Source organism: Pinus tabuliformis, chromosome 6 (genome assembly GCF_031772625.1).
Source record: "Pinus tabuliformis cultivar Carrire ecotype Pingquan chromosome 6, CPIR1, whole genome shotgun sequence".
Classification (NCBI taxonomy): domain Eukaryota; kingdom Viridiplantae; phylum Streptophyta; class Pinopsida; order Pinales; family Pinaceae; genus Pinus; species Pinus tabuliformis.
Window position 1 is genome coordinate 1,045,613,357 of NC_142292.1, and position 11,886 is coordinate 1,045,625,242.

At 39.4% G+C, this 11,886-nt stretch overlaps 1 pseudogene; it reads left to right on the top strand.

Annotated features, from left to right (window-relative positions):
- The first annotated feature begins 208 nt into the window (after positions 1-208).
- Positions 209-8,354, top strand: LOC149262558 (large ribosomal subunit protein uL10z pseudogene; annotated as a pseudogene).
- The last annotated feature ends 3,532 nt before the right edge of the window (positions 8,355-11,886 follow it).

Consider the following 11,886-nt stretch of genomic DNA (forward strand, 5'->3'; position numbering starts at 1 on the left):
CCATTGCGAAGTTATACTTGGATGCATTTGAGAATCGAAAAATGATTCTCAAGGAGAAGCTAAGGACAACAAAGATGGAGAAGGGTGAGAGCATAACCTCCTATCTCACCAGAATTCAGGCTGTTCGAGATGAACTTGCAGTTGTTGGAGAGAAACTCGCTGATGGTGGACTGGTGTAGACAACTCTAAACAGGTTTACCTAGGAATGATGAACCTTTGTTCAGGGGATCACTGGATGAAATCAACTACCAGGATATGGAGTGACTTCACTCAGGAGGAGTTGAGGCTTAGTCTCATTGAGGGTGCTACCAGCAACAATGGCATGGGACCAAAATTTGAGAAGGAGGAAGAAGAGAACGTAGCCCTTGCAGCTAAAGGGAAGGAGAGGAAAGGTCCTAGTCATGGACAAATCTCAAAAGGAGGAGAGAAGACGAAAAAGGATCTATCGAAGGTCAAGTCATTCGGATGTGGTGAATTTGGTCACTACGTCACCTAGTGTCCCAAGAGGAAGAAGGACAAGAAGGGGTAGCAACAGACAACAAGTTTGACAGACATCAACGAGTTGACCTCTAGAGGAATTCACATTGATAGTAGTGATAACTCTATATGGAGGAGGAGTGTGATGCTTCAGATTGTCAGTATGGGCAGGGTCCATGAGTGAACAACAAGAAGTCTGGATCAGATCCAGTTGTTCACATGGATCAGTTCCTTTGCTATGGGAACCCACATTTAGAGTAACTGGAGGGTCGAGATGTCAACAAGGCATAGTTAGATCTTGAGGGACAATGCAAAGCTAATTGCAGTCAGATACTTGAGAGGTAGTTGCAAAGCCAGTTGGGCGCAATTAGGTGTTCAATGGACAATGTAGAGCTAGTTGTAGTCATAGACTTAAAGGACAGTTGCAAAGCCAGTTGTAGGGGCACGTGCAAGAAGTTTGTGTTTTTGGTGCCAGTGCGAGTTGCCCAGTTGCAGGTGCAGTTCCGGCTAGAGCAAGATTCCATGAGGGAGTTTCCATCTAGGAGAGATTTCCCTGTTCTGTTTGGAGGGAGATCAGAGTCACTGTTGCAGTAGTTGCAGCAGCAGTGTAGTGATGGCGACAGAGTGGTGGCAACAATAGTGTGAGGTGGATCAGAGTATGCGCAGTAGCATGGTGGGCAGTGATGTCATACATCAACAATGTGGATTAGTTTGGCCACAACATGTTCCCACAGAGGAACAGGTCGCATATATACTCACGAAAGCTCTACAGTTTTGCTACAACATGTTCCCACAGAGTAGTAGGTTGCAAATATACTCACGAAAGCTCTAGGGAGAGCTAAGTTCATCTATTTCAGAGACCATATGGGTGTGGTGGAGAACACCCTTCCTCGCTAAGAGGGAGTGTTAGTTTGTGTAGCATCGGACAAGTGTTCTATTCTCGGATGATGCTAAGTGGCTAAGGAACACTAGATCTCCAAAACCCAGAAAAGGTTTAGCGAAATAAGCTTGGGAAGCACCTTAATTAAATTAATTTGCCATAATTAAAATATTTCTTAAGTTTAACTTAGGAAAAGTGGTAAATTAGAGTTAATTAATTAAGGATGTTTGAGATTTCTCCAGAGACTTCTATTGATTAAGTCTAATTGATCTTAGTTGTTGATTGAGATTAAATCGTGGTTGTTGAAGTTCCAACGAGAGATTATAAGAGCAGGTGAAAGGGCTTGGAGATAACATCAGGAACATCAGAGTGATCAGTGTGATCGAGTTGTGAGAGGTAGATTGAGCTAGCCAGTTTGCAGTCTTCAGCAAGGGCGCAGTTCGAGCCAAAGGGAGAGCATCAAGAGAGGGAGCAACAGATAATATGGGAGCAGGATTGTTGAGAGATTCCTAGTGATTTTCTAGTGCCGGAGAGGCAGGAAAAAGGAGGCCGAATTCATCTGCAAAGGAGGTCGTTCACTCAATGCGAATAACCAAAATCCCTAGTGCAAGTTGCAGGGAGAGCCACATATCAGTAGCCTAAGGCAGAGCGAGTGGTTTCCAGTGAGAAAGGGAGGTAGGACGATTAGCAACAGATAATTTGGGAGCAGGATTCTTGAGAATTCCTAGTGATTTTCTAGTGCCGGAGAGGCAGGAAAAGGGAGGCTGAATTCATCTGCAGAGGAGGTCGTTCAATCAATGCGAATAACCAAAATCCCTAGTGCAAGTTGCAGGAAGAGCCACATATCAGTAGCTGAAGGTAGAGCGAGTGGTTTCCAGTGAGAAAGGGAGGTAGGACGACTTAGCTAGAGCCAGTTTCTAGGCAGTGCGAATGGATCTAGAGGCAACAATGCGTGCAGGCCAGAGGAGGCCGAGTTGTTTTGCTGAGGAGATTTGGGATCTTCAAATATTTTGCTAGTATATTTCCAGAGGATTGCCAGTTGGGCATCCAGTTGTAAAATTCTCAAATTGCTGCATAATAAAATAAACCCTCATGTTCTGCATTAGTTTTCCCTTCAAGGTTTTTCCAGGGATGTTTAGTCCCAAATATTGGTGTCATTTTTATTGTGTGTGCATCTATTTCTCAGTTCCTGATTTATAATTCCACAATGTTTTTATTGTGAAGAATTAATCAGTGATTTAATCATTATTCACCGTAAAACAAATAAATTGCTAATAGTTAGAACATTAAACTCTAATTGGTGAATTCGTGGAAATTTCACAGCACAAATACAACACAAGATTTATCCTGGTAAAATCCACTTGGGGGAAAAACCCAACAACCTTTTTGTTAGAGGAATTCTTCAGTTCAACAAGAGATACACCTAATTTTGCTAGTCAACTATGATGGTCAAATTGACCAACAATGTTATGGTCAAACATGATCAAACAACCCTCTTGTCAAGTCAATCTTCTGGCCAACAAACTTGGCCTTCTGTGATTTGTTTAGGTTGAAATTTGGCTTCCCAGAAGCTGCTAAGAAATTTTGGCCCTTTTGCCCAGAATATTTTGCCGATAATTTCAGCTTTGCTGCCTAGAAGTTCGACCTACTGCCCATACTATGCCTAGAAAATCAAACGTTCAAAGTCAACAAGAGAGAGAGATGCTTGAGATGATTTCTTCCTTCTTCGTCCTTCTTCTTCGCTTGGATGCCCAAAATATATCTTGTTTTATGTGAGATCGAATGGTGCTTTGTGGAGGAGGTCAAGTGCCTTATATACAGTGTTCTGGTTGGCTTGAATGTGTGTCTCTTCACTGATGCCAAAAATTTAAAATTCAAAATTCAAATTTTTTCTCTTTTGAAACCGACATGAAGAACATGTCTTATATTAATCATTTCATGGGCTAATCAATAAAATGACATGAAGAGCTTGTCTTACATTTTCATTATATATATCAAGGGCTAAAATATTAATTATGAAGATTGACCATAGCTACAAAATTCAACACTCCCTCTTAGCTAGGAAGGTATTCATAATGACTATCCAAATGTTTTCTTGTTGACAAATTTCTCTATGAAAAGGTTATGACAATTCATCATCAACATCATCCAATTACCGTAATGCTGGTCAACAACTTTGACACATGGTAAACCAACAACATCAACAAATTACCATAATTCTTGTCGGTATCTTTGACCTATGGTGCATCCTCACCATAATCCTGGTCAGTACTTGTTACACATGGTACATCATTAACATCAACTAGTCACCATAATTATAATCGATCTGACACATGGTATACAAACTAGTCTTGGTTCACCATCATTCTGGTCAAAATCTTTGACACATGGTGAATCTCCAAAGGCTGCACTCTACCTGAGTAATTTTGGGCTTGATTCTACATGAGCTCACTCAATATATCTGGCGAGTTCTGAGCCTGATGTTGAAAGGCACCCACTCAACTGAGTGATCTTGGCCTTCTAGGACCATTCTATGTAATTTCCGTCAACATACTTGACACAAGAAGAATGACTGTCCTCTACTGGACCATTCTCCCTAATTACAATCAACATACTTGACACAAGGAGAATGTCTGTCCCTGATGTTATCTCATCAAAACTCCCTCTCATTGAAGGAGGCATTCTCAACAAGTCCAAGCTTGCCCCTGAAGTATACAAACTTTGCTCTGGACAGAGGCTTTGTAAGAATATCAACTATCTGCTCATTAGTAGAGATGTACTGGAGCTTCATTTCTCCCTTCTACACCATGTCACGAATGAAGTGGTACTTGATATTGATGTGCTTCGAATTGTCATGGAGAACTTGGTTATTTGCAAGATTCACACAACTTTGATTATCACAATATATCATGGTCGATTCCAACACTTGATCAAATAGTCCTGCGAATAACTTCCGAAGCCAAAATGCTTCACAACTCGCTAAACTAGCTGCCATATACTCGGCCTTGGTAGTGCTGAGTGCAATAGATGTCTGCTTCATGCTCATCCAAGAAATCATAGTAGAATCCAAATTGAAGCAATTTCTAGATGTACTCTTTTTGTCTTTTGCACTCCTTGTCCAATCTTAATTTGTATATCCTTGCAACTATATATCACCGTTTGAGACATATCTCAAACCATAATCAACTGTACCACGTAAATATCTTAATACATGCTTTGCTGCAATCCAATGATCATGTCTTGGTTCCACCTAGAATTGGCTCAGAGTGTTCACTGCAAAGCAAATTTCTGGCTCGATATTAAGTTTTAACCAAATACATCAAGGAGCCAATCAACATCCGATATATGGATTGATCTACCAATTATGACTCTGAGTCTCAATTTCCTTAGATTAGTCACCATGGGAGTTGTCATCGATTTACAATCCATCATTCCAAACTTATGAAGGATCTTGTTATTATACTTGACCAAGGAAGATTTCACTAGGCTTTTTCCAAACTTGTAGTCCTAAATAGTAATGCATCAAGCCAAGATCCTTCATATCGAATTCAGAGGCCAACTCTCTCTTTCACTGAATAATGAGATGCTCTACACCTATTAGAAATAAATCATCAACATAAAATAATAAAATCACAAGTTCATTCTTCTCAACCTTGATATATAGATTTGGATCAACATCACTTTTGGAGAAACCAATTCTTTTCAGGTAGCCATCAATTCGAGAACACCAAGTTTTGGGTGCTTGTTTAAGTCCATAGAAGGCTTTCTTCAATCCGCAAACATGAGACTCTTTCCCATGAACCTCAAATCCTTGAGGTTGTTCTATGTACACTTTTTCCTCAATCACACCATTAAGGAAAACAATCTTTACATCCATCTGATGTAAATTCCAACCCATAGAAGAAGCAATAGAAATAATAGATCTAATAGTAGTGTACCTGGCAACTAGAGCAAAAGTCTCATTGTAATCTTCTTCTTCTTTTTGGGAGGATCCTCTAGCCACAAATCGCGCCTTCTACTCGTAAATCTTGCATGCTTAATCTTGTATATCTATTTGGAGGTCACTACTAACTTCCCTTCAGGTCTAGGCACAATTTTCCATGCCTCATTCTTCATAATAGAATGGTATTCTTCCATCTTCACATCCTTCCAAACTCGCTGGCTCTTCATAGTTGGAGGCTTTAGAATCAATGAGGGTTCACTGGGGCCGACTTGACTTGAACGATGGCCGACTTGATAAGTTTGGAGCAAAAAAAATTCAAAATTCAAAATTCAAAATTTTCTCCTTTGAAACTGATATGAATAACATGTATTATATTAATCATTTCATGGGCTAATCAATAAAATGACAGGAAGAACATGTATTACATTTTCATTATATATATATCGATGGCTAAAATATTAATTATGAAGATTGACCATAGCTATAAAATTCAATAGGAAGATGAATCCCAAGGGTCACTCTTCTATTTTGTATAATTCTATTCTCATTAATACAATAGTAACTTAATTTGGGAGTTATCTGTTGGCTTGACACTCATATATGCCCCCTTGGGTCATATCAAATACATTTGCACTATGAGATAAATTTGAAATCCTCATAAGAGTTAGGATTGACTTGATTTAGAATTAGGGCTAGAAAGTAGTATTGAAAAGCAAGATCCAACACCCTCTTTGTGCTTCTTAACTTCTCATTAAATCTTAGAAGATCATCCTCAATGAACTTATAAAACCCCAAAGGAACTCAATTGTACAATTGTTTTAACTTGGCCTTTTGTCATTTTGAAAGCTACATAGAACCCTTTGCAAGTCTTATAAATATTTTCAAGCTTCCTTGCATCTACTGCCTCATTGATGAAAGTGGGGAAGAAAGAAGTCATTTTTAGAACTGTTGCACTATTTACTTTTGCATCTTCCATAAAGATCCCAACAAAGTGCGCCACATTTAACTAAATCTTTGAAGGACCTTGCTATAGACTCATTTGCTCCTCATTTTCCATATGGTGTTCATGTTCTTATTGTGATTGGAAAAATTATGAAAACAATTTGTATTTACATCACCCTTAGCCAGCGAAACTATAACTTTTAGAGGGCTTCTTTCTCAGATAGAAGTTTCCTTTTACTTTGTGCCTTGAAGCCTCATATAAACATCCTTTAATCTCAATGCATTAGAGTTCCAATATTTGAGTTTCAATTGGGGTTAAACTTTGCTCGTATTTTTTCTCTTCTCATGTGCCCAAGAGAAAACCGTCTTTTTCACTATGTCGAGCTTAACAAAAAATTGAATACTAGTAGACTCTCTTGAAGAAGCATCATAGAGTTTCCATTAAGAGTGAACTAGTTTAACGAAGTCTTCTTCTTGTAGCTATCTAGAATAACTTGAAAGAGCTTGATATATTTCTCTCCTCTAATGCAAACTAAAGGAAAAACAAAAAATGATTGGAATCTCCATTTATGTCAATCCATGATCTTATTCTACCTAATCATTTTCATCATGTATTGAAACATCAAGGACACGCTGTCCTCTTTACCATCCCAACTTGACCTAGTCTCATATTCCTCCAGTTTAATAGGGTTCACTAGGGCCTACTTTGACATGGTTTTCTAGGGCCCTCCCAACCTTAGCTAGCTCATATGAATTCTCCAACAATTTATAGGTGGGAAGTGTTGGACACCTAATCCTCTATGGGTTGGTGTAAAATGTGAACAACGATGAGAGTCCAAGAGACCTTGAGATGTGGAACCCAACGGTCACACGAATGTACTATAAATGTATATCATTGTCAATAATAAATACACTCTCATGTTTATCATTCATCTTCAGTTGCTGCCATGTATGTGTTTAACATGGTATCAGAGCAGGTGTACTCCTGCCCTGCTCCAATTTGAGCCACTTGTTTTGTGGCATCTTTGTGCAGAAATGTATCTATCTGTGGGAAATCACGAATATTGTCTTTTGATCTGCACTGTACCCAGCGAGAAAAATTCCTGTAACGCATGAATCCTTGTAATTCAAGTTCAAATATGCCTCTGTGATTGGCATAGGTTTGCAACAGCGTTATTGTATTGAACTGTGTTCTTTCCAGCTTTATTTTGTTCTCTGTGGTCCAGGAATTTCTTTGATTCCATATTTTGTTGTGTTTGAAAATATTCCTCTTCTGAATACAAAGAAATTCATGCTTTTTGTATCCTTGGGTTTTTGCCAAATTGTCGCTTGCGTTTTACCAACACCGCTGGGGTATTATCACTGTCAGTTTCTTGCCCTCTGCCTCTTTTCTCTACCGAATCTCTGCATTTGGATAGACCATCCACATTCGATGTGTTTTTGAATGCGTTGAGTGCTATTATTGTGTTGCGGCATCGTGGTGCAATCTTAACTATTGGTCTCCCCATACCGTAATACGCCCGGTCCATGCGAAGTTTATGTCGTGGCCTCTATACCACTGCTGCTCCAACACCATCACTCTTATACCATCTCGCACCTGTGTTGGCATTATACTCCATGCTTTTGACCCACTGCGTTTAATGAACATTTTCACATTAACGTCTGGCCCACATTACCATACTAGGTTTCGTAACTGCGATATATAACTCTGTTGCGATATATCAACCTGCTCCATAGGCCCTTCGGCTATCCCTGGTTTGAGTCCTTTACAGAAACGTGACGAGTGATGAAGCGGAAGCGTGGTGATACCTCTGGTGTGGTAAGCTGTTCCACATGCTATCTTTCTTCCAGGTGTTAAATATTCCCACAAAGATTAACAAGGGTACTGTTGAAATTATAACACCTGTGGAGCTTATTAAGAAGGGAGACAAGGTCAGTTCTTCCGAGGCAGCTTTGCTTGCGAAGCTTGGCATTAGGCCATTTTCGTATGGATTGGTTGTGAAGACTGTATACGACGATGCATCGGTATTTGATCCTGAGGTTCTTGATCTCACAGAGGATGATTTAATAGAGAAATTTGTTGCTGGTATTTCTATCGTGACAACTCTTTGAGATGTACTTTCTAATGATCTGCCAGAGTTGAGAATTTGTTTCCATCAGCAGAAACTGGAAACCATTCTCTGTTAACCTCGGTGCTTCCTTTTCCCTCGAACTCAAGAGGCCAGCCCGTTGGCAAATTTTCAACATAGAAGGGCTAAAAGGTTCAGAAGTGTTTTCTTCAAAGCCAGAGCTGACTAGTTGCAAAAGAAAATTCTCCCATTGTCTTAGAGCATATTTCTCTAGTTCTTCCGCAGTTGGAAGTCTAACAACAACATTTGGAGGCATCGGTTCTCTAGGAGGAGCTCCCCCATTCACGATCACTTTGCGAAGCTGACTCTGAAATTTATGGTTCTTTTGGACAAGAATGCGTGGCAAGAAACAGATAGGTTTCAATCCTAATACAGAGACACAACTGGAGACATTACATCTAGAAAATCAAATTTCATCTTGTGTATTATGATGGTTCCATTTTGATGATCTTGTTGTCAAAGATCATTGGTAGGGGCCGTGGGGAAGAAGAAATGAACTTTTAGATCCATGCATCTTTTGGAAGCTTGATAGTTTACATATTATTTGTTTTATTGGCATCGAATTCTTTGGCATCAGCTTTTTAAAGTGTAAGTTTGACATTCGAAAAAATGACTCAAATTGGTGAAGTATTAGAGTTCTTGAAAACTCTGATACAATCTACTTCTTATGACACATTCCAAATCAGCAAAGGCTCTCTCTCAGAAATTCAGAGTTGTCTACAATATGCACAAGAACATATTGATTTTTTGCAGGTTGAATCTTTTAGGTTCGTATACCAATAGGAGTCATAATTTTGAATGGCTAAGGTTAAGCCTTGTAATATGTACATACCTTTGCTTTCTAAAATTGTTTTCCATATTGAAAAATAAAAAATGAAAAGAGGGTATGTCCTAAAAGAAAAGTTAAAGGACAAAAAGAATAAAGAAAAAAGGTCCAAAGAAAAAGTGAAAAATATGAACCCCAAAAAACAAAAAGAGACCATGAAAGTGTGCAAGTGTAAATGCCACTATTATTTACTTTAGGCAAAATAATGATTGTGTGCAGCTTGTGATTCATGCCACAATCAAGGGTAATCAAACTATTTAATCTTGATTATGCCATGCTTTAAATTTCATGTTGATAGTTAGAGAACAAAATCTGACCAAACTGTCTAATCTTGGCAGATCATTAGATTAAGTAGAGTAAAATAAAAGGAGTTCATCAGTTTAATCTAAGCCCTTGGATGATATAATGATAGAATTAGATAGTTTGCTTTGTGAAAAGAAAAGAAAATGTTTTAATAAGGGTTTGCTTGTCTAAATGCACCCTAATAAAGTGAAGGAAAAATGGTAGGACAAGTAGATGGGTAAGTAGAAGAAAGGTTGCAGAAATATGATGATAGGGCAAAAAGGATATTTATCATCTCTCATCATAGGTTTCAAATGTAAATGGTCAATCAAGCATGAAGATGGATTTCAAGGTCAATTTTTTAACTTCCCCCATTCATTTTACCTATTTACTTAACTAATTTCCCATAATAAAGTTCTAAGTACTAAGAAACTCTAAGTCAAAGGGGCTTAGAGCATTTCTTTGACTTCTGGAGGGACTGGACCCTCGGCTCAATGACTTATAGATACCAAGTACCAAATTCCCCTCATAAAACTTCATCCCCCCTTCATTTCATTCATTTCCCTAATAAAACCCCTTTTCCTAAGGTTAAAACATTATTTGCCTAGGGAAAGTAATCACCCCCATGTAAATTCCCCTTTCATATAAAAAACCCACAAAAACATTTTAGCCTAAGTTATAATGCATATATGCGAAAAACAAACAAATCACAGAAAATACATTATGCTTGGCGCTATTTATTTCCAATGTTTTTCATATTAACTTCTAACTAATATATATTAATTCCCATTAATAACCCTTTTCCCATATATATTAATTTCCGATATAAACCTATCCTTATACCCTAGTTTAAATATAAACTATAAGATACATCAAACCCGACAAAAACCCACTAACTAATCGATCTGCGATTAAGTTAGGCAAAACCATGATTAAGCCCTCCACTAATAACCCCGATGGCCTAATCCTGCCTTAATCCGCCAGGCCAGGCCCCCATTAACCTCCGCGCGCAATCGTGCCCCAACCACCGTCCGATTTGAAGGCCCAGATCCAACGCCCCGAAACCATTTCGGGCGGGATCATCTGCTGGACGATACATGCCCGAAAAAGTTGTTTTCCACAAGACCGCCCTGTCGACGTGCCAATCGCTGAGTGGAATTGGGCGACCCCTCCTAAAAACCACCCGACGCCCATAAGCGGTGCGAAATTAACTGCTTACCACGTCCCCGCTACACGACAAATTAGTCGCTATTGACCCGTACCCGCCAAAAACATTTCTTCCATATAAAAGCCAAAAAGCCCCAAAAATGTCTTTTTCGCTGAATTTTTGCCTTCAAGCTTCTGTACACATGCACGACACCTGCAAAACATCGAAGCCGTCAACCTACGTGCAAATTTCGCTCCAGAGAACGCCACAGACCACCCAGTCAACTGTACAGCTTCCACAAGCACCCTTCGAGCAATTGTAGCGACCAGTTTTCAGGTACTTAAACCTGAATTCACCAAGTGCCCTGTCAATTTCGAGTTAGACCAGTCATTGAGTATTTTGTTAAACTTAAAACTTAATTAAAATTACTCTAATAGACTCCATACTGCACCTTGCTGAATACTCAAACCCTGAAACTGCCAAGCTACCTCTGAAAACCCCAATTCAACCTTGAGCAAGCCTAATTCGAATCCACAAGAACCGAATTATGGTTGCCCCTACTGCATTGAACGTGAGACCCATCTCCACGCCCCATTTGGACTTGGACCACCTTCCCTTAGCTGATAGAGATTTCCAGATAAAAGATACCTCTGTCATAGAGCTCCTGCTCAAAATACACTGCCAAAGTAGGGACAAGTTCTTGAACCATGCTGATGAAATTGGCCTTTGGGAGTCAAATTTGCCCAAGTATCAGTGCCCCCATGCCCACCATTTTCTTGAAATTGTACATATGTGCTATGCTTGCTACGTCCCCAGTCACAGAACCATCATGTCCCATGACCAGAAAGTCATTTTTACCATCACTCTTGAGTCCATCAATGAGATGTTACAGCTCCAACCTGGGCCAAACCTAACTTCCCTCTCAATTGGCGACCTGTTGGACTTATATCCCAAACTCAGCTCTGCAAGATTGGCCCAATTGATTCAAACCTTCATCATAGAAGAGAAGTATACCCCCAAAGACCCCCCTCCATATGTAGCAACTATATTTTCTCCTTGGGGCAGAAATATTGTATCCATGATATCTTGTGTTTTGGGTTACTCCACAAGTGAATACATTGATGAAATCATCCTAGCTTTCATGTGCATTTATACCGAATGACAGTCTCCTGCAACCATTATGACTTTGCCACATTCATAGCTGACAGAATGCATGACCACTTCATAAGAATGGGAAATGAAAGGGTTTTCAAGTACTCC